This window comes from Corylus avellana, chromosome ca9 (genome assembly GCF_901000735.1).
Source record: "Corylus avellana chromosome ca9, CavTom2PMs-1.0".
Classification (NCBI taxonomy): domain Eukaryota; kingdom Viridiplantae; phylum Streptophyta; class Magnoliopsida; order Fagales; family Betulaceae; genus Corylus; species Corylus avellana.
The window spans coordinates 17,065,741-17,072,867 of NC_081549.1; the positions used below are offsets into that span (position 1 = coordinate 17,065,741).

The window sequence follows — 7,127 nt, forward strand, 5'->3', positions numbered from 1 at the left end:
CGAACGAGCGACTGTATAGCCGGATATTACGAGGCTTTAATTATAAGTGGGTTTGTCGGTGGAGGGAGACCGTGGCTGACGCAATGGGTGTCGTGGCATCACCAGGAACCTTCTCAACAAACTTAGCTGTAAAGGAGGCCCAATTTACCTTGTTCTCATTAAAAGCCAGGGAGCCCACATGTCCTTTGATAGTGACGTGTCCAATAATCCTTGCATTTTATGATGCTCTTGAGAAACGTATCGCTTGATTATTTCATCCTTTGTTGGGATGGGGAGCAAAGGCACATGATGACCTGAAATGGGATGGGACCAATATTTTATTATTTTATATAAGAAAAGAATCCGAGCATTCACATTGCAATAATTAAAATAGTGAAAAAAAAGGTTATTTTCACTAGTAAAAAAAAAAAAAAAAATTATTTTGCTTTTAATATATTTTTTAAAAAGCAATAATGCAATTCTAAATAAGCTTTTTAAAAAAATTTATTGAGAATTTTAGCTCAACTATGCATAAAAATAATAATAATAAAAAATTAAAGTTGATTCTCTCTTCATATAATTTTTTTGGAGGAAAAAAAAAAAAAGAAATAAAATTTAAATAGACTGATGAAATGTTCAACCAATATGTAAGTGTTTTGAAAAAATTAATAGGTAAAATAAAATAATAATAATAAAACATTTATTAAAAATGCTAGATATTCTTTCAGTATTCTCTCAACTGTAATGTGACTTTTAAAATTATCGTAACTTTTAATTTATTATTGATTTAAAAAGTCACATCACAGTTGAAAGAATACTAAAAGAACATTAGCATTTTCCTATATTTATACAAGCTTGTTGACGGATATAAACAATCTAACCTTATTTTGCTCAAATTTGATTTGTTATAACAAACTTTTGGTTTTTCAAATTCCAGCACATTTTTATGTGGGCATTGTTGTGATTTCAATCAGTATTTATTTATTTTTTTTTTTTGAAAGATAAAAAGAGAGAGAGAAATAGTGAAGCTAGAAAAAGATTTGTAGGGCCCCACGGGATTCTTCATGTCAGACGATATAAAAGGACTTTGGCTGCACGCGCATCCCTCGGTTCTAACAAAAGTTTCTTAGAAAATACTACTTTTATGCCCCAAAATTAAAATTCTTCGAATAATATATATATATATATATATATATATATTGTTTAGAACAGATTCGGGTACAGTGTGACTTACATGTTCTTCAAAGCGTTCTAGATCCGCAATACACAAGAAACTCCTCCGATGCCGTTTATAGGAGAAGAGTGTAAGCCAATACACAAGATTTGAGTTTTTTATTGAATATGAGATTTATAACTTGGTGCAGGGCCTGTTTATAGGCTGAGGAGTGTAGTTAAACTTGAACTATGTCTCATTCTTCAACTTGATGTGGGAGTGTTGAAAGTTTGAATTGGATATGAGGTCTTATTTCAATTAAGTTTGGAGTAAGACTGTTGTATTAAATTCTTCAAGAAATTCTAATTGGAGCTAGATTGAGACTCCTACTCTAATAATGCTTTCTTTGTAAGCTTGATATAGCCGTATAGGCCATAAAGCTCAAGGTCAAATATGCCAATTGATTGAAAATATTCCCAACATATATAGCCTACGAGATTATTGAAAAATGCCTTTTTTTTCTTTTTTTTCTTTCTTTTTTATTTATGGGTTCTGGTTCACCTATCTTTAAAATTTATCATTAAACAAATTCAATAATAAATTTTTAAAAAATATAAATAAGAAATTGAAGAATAGTATGTCTCAAAAATTTTCTCCCACAAAAGGAAAAGCCCTTAATAATTTGGGGTTATAACAAATGAGAGACCCTTGGGTCTGGACCATCTGTAAAATGGTTGTTTTGCAGCCTCTAATCTCCATTTGACACATCACCATTTCAATAAAATTGCAAAAAATTAAAGTGAAAACAAAAATAGCAAATCAAAGTGAAAAACAAAAAGACCAAAAACCCCAACACCCCTGTCGCTAGACCCACGCGTGGGTTTGGCGTCATGGGTCTTGCCAGACCCACGACGCCGTGGGTCCGGCATGACCCACCTCAAAACCCGCCTGAAACCATCGTGACCCGGATCACAACCCGATTATAATGCCTCAAAACTCGTTTTTGAATTTAAAACTAAAGCCTAGAGGTAAAAAGTGAACCCTTAAGGAATTTTATAACCCTAATGGCCGGAAAAATTGATTCTAACGCTGGAGAAAGTGACTCACGGGTCTGGAGTGACCCGCCACTCAGCCCTTTTGAGCTCAAAATATAGTGTGTGTGGGTGTATGATATTTTTGTGGATTTGTTTTGTGTTTGCTTAGGTGTCTGTTTGTGAGTGAAAACTGTAAAAGATGTCTTTTGCAGATGGTCTGAATTCAAGGTTTATTCATAACAAATAGGTTTATAAAGTTTAAAAGGTGATTAAATACTGTTTGAACCAAAAAAAAAAAAAAAAAGAAGGTAATTAGGGGGTGTGGCCGTTCAATTAAAATATTGCCACATCACTCATCTCTAGGGGTGGGCAAATTAGCCGTTAACCGTTTACGCCTACTGATCGCTTATCGACTGCTACCGAACCGTCACCAACCAATAATCGACTTCTGATGGTCGGTAGGCGGAACAAAAATACTGTTTTGAGATCGGTTCTGTTCAATAGGCGGTAAATTTTTTTTTTTTTTTTATCGGTTAACTGACTTAGCCAATTTTTCAAGTGAATTTTAAATTTTATTTGATAACATTTCTTATTGTGTTTGTCTAACTGGTTTATAGTTGTCATTTTAGTCCATATTCTATGAATTTACTTTCTATTTTCATTTATAAAATATATTTTTTATTGATTCTTTAATTACAAGGAAATTAATAAATCTTAATATAAAAACTTGTAATCGACAATTAACTGACTAACCAAAATAGTCGAAACTATTTCTTATCAGTATGAAGTCAGTTTTTTTGAACCGACTTTTACGAATCGGTAGGCGAAAATGCTCCTACCGACACCAACCGAACCAATACCCACTCCTACGCATCTCACAAAAGAATGCTTTATACTTTATAGTATTCTTCTCCAATTTTTCTCTCTTTTTCCAGCAGTTTCTCGGCAACCAAACAGCACATTATGCATTCGCATTTCTCTTCCCGCGTGTGGTGCAGTGCTGCAATTCTCTACGCTAATAACAGCATTCGTCTCTAGGACAATCTTGTACATGCAAGTAGCTAGCACTATGATTCGCTTATTCTTCCGCTTGCTGGATAACTTTCTTTTTATATGTCTATTTCAAATTCATCGCAAGGGAAACAGAACAATGACATGTCTTGAAATATTAATTAAGATATATTTAAGATAAAAGTTGAAGGTTAATCCTGTTGCAATTGCATGTCAATTTCCAATGGCTCTTTTAGTTTCTGATTGCACAGATAAACCTATGAAGAAGCAAGGGCGTGTGTGGATGTAACATGTTAATTATTATTAAAAGATAATAAGAAAGGTGACTGAAAGTTATGGTGGCAAGCATTGCCAATGTATTACTATATGAGGCCTAAAGAGAAAAATCTCAATGTCAACCAAGAAATCCCATCAACTTTTACGAAGAACATCACTGTCTCTCACTTCACTTGTGGTCCCTTTGATGCTTCAAGAATTGAATACCCCCCAAGCGTCCAAAAGCCCTACCACTTTCAACGTACATATTGCATTATATCATTTTTAAGCCACAAAGAGCTCCCAACCGTCAATCTCCAGTAGGATTTACGTGCAAAGGACAAACAATAATGCATGTGGGTACCGTAGGGTTTAATAATTGAGTAACGCTGAAAATTATATTAAATTATATTTTTGTTTTACACGTAAATTTTTAATTTACTATTAAATGAGTCTTTGTTATATATATATATATATATATTACGTAAATCCTACTGGGAACGTGTAAAACAAAAATATAATTTCTAGCGTTACTCAATTATTAAACCCTACAGTACCCACATGCATTATTGTTTGTCCTTTGCACGTAAATCCTACTGAGTATTGACAGTTGCGAGATATATATATATATATATATAAAAAAACAAGTTTTGTGTTGTTTGCTAGTGTCGGCTTGACCTGTATGGTGGCCTAACAGCTAAAATAGTCGACTCTTTTTATAACCCAACCAAAATAATACAAAATAATAGGATTTGCTAAAAGAAAAAGAAAATTAAAACTAAAACAGGAAGATGATTTATCAAATGTCTAGTCATCTTTAAACTTTAGTCCTCTTTAGGTTTTTGCATTCTTTGCTTGCAAAGAAAAGAAAGAAAGTTGGGGCATGATAAGAGAAAATTGAAAATAAAAACTACAAGGTTTTTACTATTGACAAATTTAGTGTCAAAACATGTTTACTTGTAAGCTTTAAGTTTAGGGTTAAGTTAGTGAAAAAGTTATTCAAGATATGAGAATTTAAAGTTGTTCATGTTATTTCAACATTGACAGAGCTGGAGTAAATATATATATAGGCACACAAAGTTACAAACTATGAACCTTCAGCCATAGGAGTTTCTATAAAGAAAATCCAGCAGAATAATTGTCTAAAAGTTTTGAGAGAATTACTGTAGTAATGGGCAAGCGGGTCGTTTGTTTAGTACAATGGTGTATCAACTATAAATATTTTGTAAGTGTGAACAACTCGTAATTTCACATTAATCGGTTTCACTTCATCACTAAAATTCTTCTATTGATTGTGTGGTAATTAATATATTTTTGTGTTTGTCTTTATTTCATTGATGCAAAATTTTCATTATCTATTGTGCTGCATAATTGAGTGCTTGTTGTGGTGTTTAATATTTAAGTTCTGCATTATATTTGTTAACACCTATCTAATCCTCCATTCTAGGTGTTATACTGGAGTATTTGGGCTATATTTTTCAGAAACGAAATAGTCGATTTACTGAACAAGGAGGGAAGTTCTAAAGAACAGTAATGAGTAGGTGAAAAATGTGTGTAACCATGACATGTCATGTTTTGAGACCATTCTATATATATATATATATATGATAGGAACCCACGATAAATTGAACAGAAATATGTAGATAAGTGATAGATAATGAACTCCACTTAAGGGTTGGAGACAAACCACAAAGACACAAGTCAGATTACAATTCAATACCCCAACTAATCTCTGGACTCTTGGTTTATACTAGGCTTACAACCCACTACTCACAACACATTTAGTAACCACCCGTGATACACACTAGCCCATAACACATAACTACCCACTAACATAACATAACAGCTGAATACTAACTACCCATGTAGCACTAACATAAACAAGGATAATAACTACCCACTAAGCTACTACCCCCCACTTCCTTGATGCATGCCCTTCTAGGAATTACTCCATGATTTTCACTATCAATATATATATATATATATATATATATATATATATATATTTTCAACAAAAGAAACAAATTCAAACCTTTGGAGCCTCTAGGACACGGCCATCAACCTGTGTCAACTGTTTCTCAATAGAAATACGACACTCAGTAAGCACAGGGTCATCATCATACCGGTAGTTTTTCACAGCCTGCCAGAATAAGTGAGCAAAACTATTGCATCATCCAAAACAAGCAAAAAAATTTCTGTCAGGTGTCAAGGCAAATACTTACATCAGTCAGTGTACGTATTCTTTCCTGAGCTTTCTGTCTAGATTTCTCAACTAAAGATGCCCTCTGCATCGAGGATAATGATTTTGTGTACCGTTGAAGTGAAACTAGCGAGCAGAGCTAAATCACCCACAAATTTAAAATATATATATATTAGATTAAAACTAAAATAAGCTAATGCCAACATCATATCAAGCAAAAGATTTCCAGACCTCCAGAGGTAGATATATAGTTGGGCCGCTTGGGCTTGCCAACATCAAGGCATGGCAGGTATGCAGAATACCCGAGTTCTATGGCACAGACATAGTGAAATAATCGTACACAGTAATGTCCCTAGTTTGCCCTTCATCTCCACAGTCACCATTTCACTTTCATTGAAAAGCTTAGCCCAAAGTAAGACCAAAGTTAGGAAGTTATTAAAGTGTAAAAGAACAAGGAAATAAGAGGGGGGTGGGGGAGAATTTCCTGAAGTAAGAACATACTATTGCTGATTGCAGGGCTTCTCACTCAGGCCAATGATTTTAAATTCCATGTTTCGGTGTCTCGTCTTAACCCTAAGATTTTTAAGCATTCTCTAAGCCTGTAAATGACCACAAGATGGATATTCAGAGAAAATCTAACGCGAGAGTTCGATCTTGAACACAATGTTTTTTAGAAGCTTTTTACCTTTAACCAATCCACATAGCGAGGCTCACGCACATTTTGGTTAGCTAAAAGGAAGTCAATCACAGGGCCAGGTTTTATTATCATTGTTGTTGACACATCTGCACAAAAAAAAAAAATTAAAGCAGCAGTAGTATCGACAACTGACAGAAGAATGTTATGATGAAGTTTATAAGAACCAAGAAAAAAGAATCATACCCATATTAAGAGACAAGCCCCCTTGAGTCGGACGAAAGCTGGAATGGAACCCCCGAAGCCCATTTACTCCTCCTCCAACATCAGTTAAGTCCCTTGAGTCATCGTGAAAAATCGATTGTCTTACCAAAAGGCAACCCCTATGCATTCAACAGCCATAGTTCAAGAAAGTTACTTCTAAAAGCAATATGAATATGCTTCCAGATGGTGTATTAAAAATAACAAGTAAAAGAGAAATACAACAAAGAAACAGATGTACCTGTTTGCTGCTTGCTGCTTGCTGCCTTAGTATAATATCGAGGACTCTCAAAGCATCCTGAGAATTATTATCAACATCTGCTCCTTTGAAGGCAAGAGCAATGGACCTCAAGGGTATTTTGGCAGCATAACCAAGCTCCACCTTAAAGGTATTTGACCGAAAAGAACGCTTTGACTTTTTACCAGTGCCACTGGGGCTCTGATAGTCATCAGGAATCACAGTTTCGCTACTGCACAACAAGAAATGCCATGTAAATTTTACAACAAAATCAACTCCAAAATGAAAATTGGACGAAATTATGGAAAAAGGTATACCGTTTTCCAAATGACTCCTCAAGCACCACTTGGAACTCAGACTTG

At 34.3% G+C, this 7,127-nt stretch overlaps 1 long non-coding RNA gene across 2 annotated transcripts; it reads right to left on the reverse strand.

Annotated features, from left to right (window-relative positions):
- Nucleotides 1–5,054: 5,054 nt before the first annotated feature.
- LOC132162516 (uncharacterized) lies at nt 5,055–6,220 on the reverse strand. Of its 2 annotated transcripts, XR_009438227.1 has the most exons (4): nt 6,134–6,220; nt 5,864–6,033; nt 5,655–5,771; nt 5,055–5,572 (listed from the first exon to the last, which is right to left on the reverse strand). It is a non-coding gene; the product is annotated as an uncharacterized LOC132162516 (long non-coding RNA). The 2 variants fall into 2 exon arrangements; XR_009438226.1 differs by having other exon boundaries at nt 5,864–6,220.
- Nucleotides 6,221–7,127: the final 907 nt, after the last annotated feature.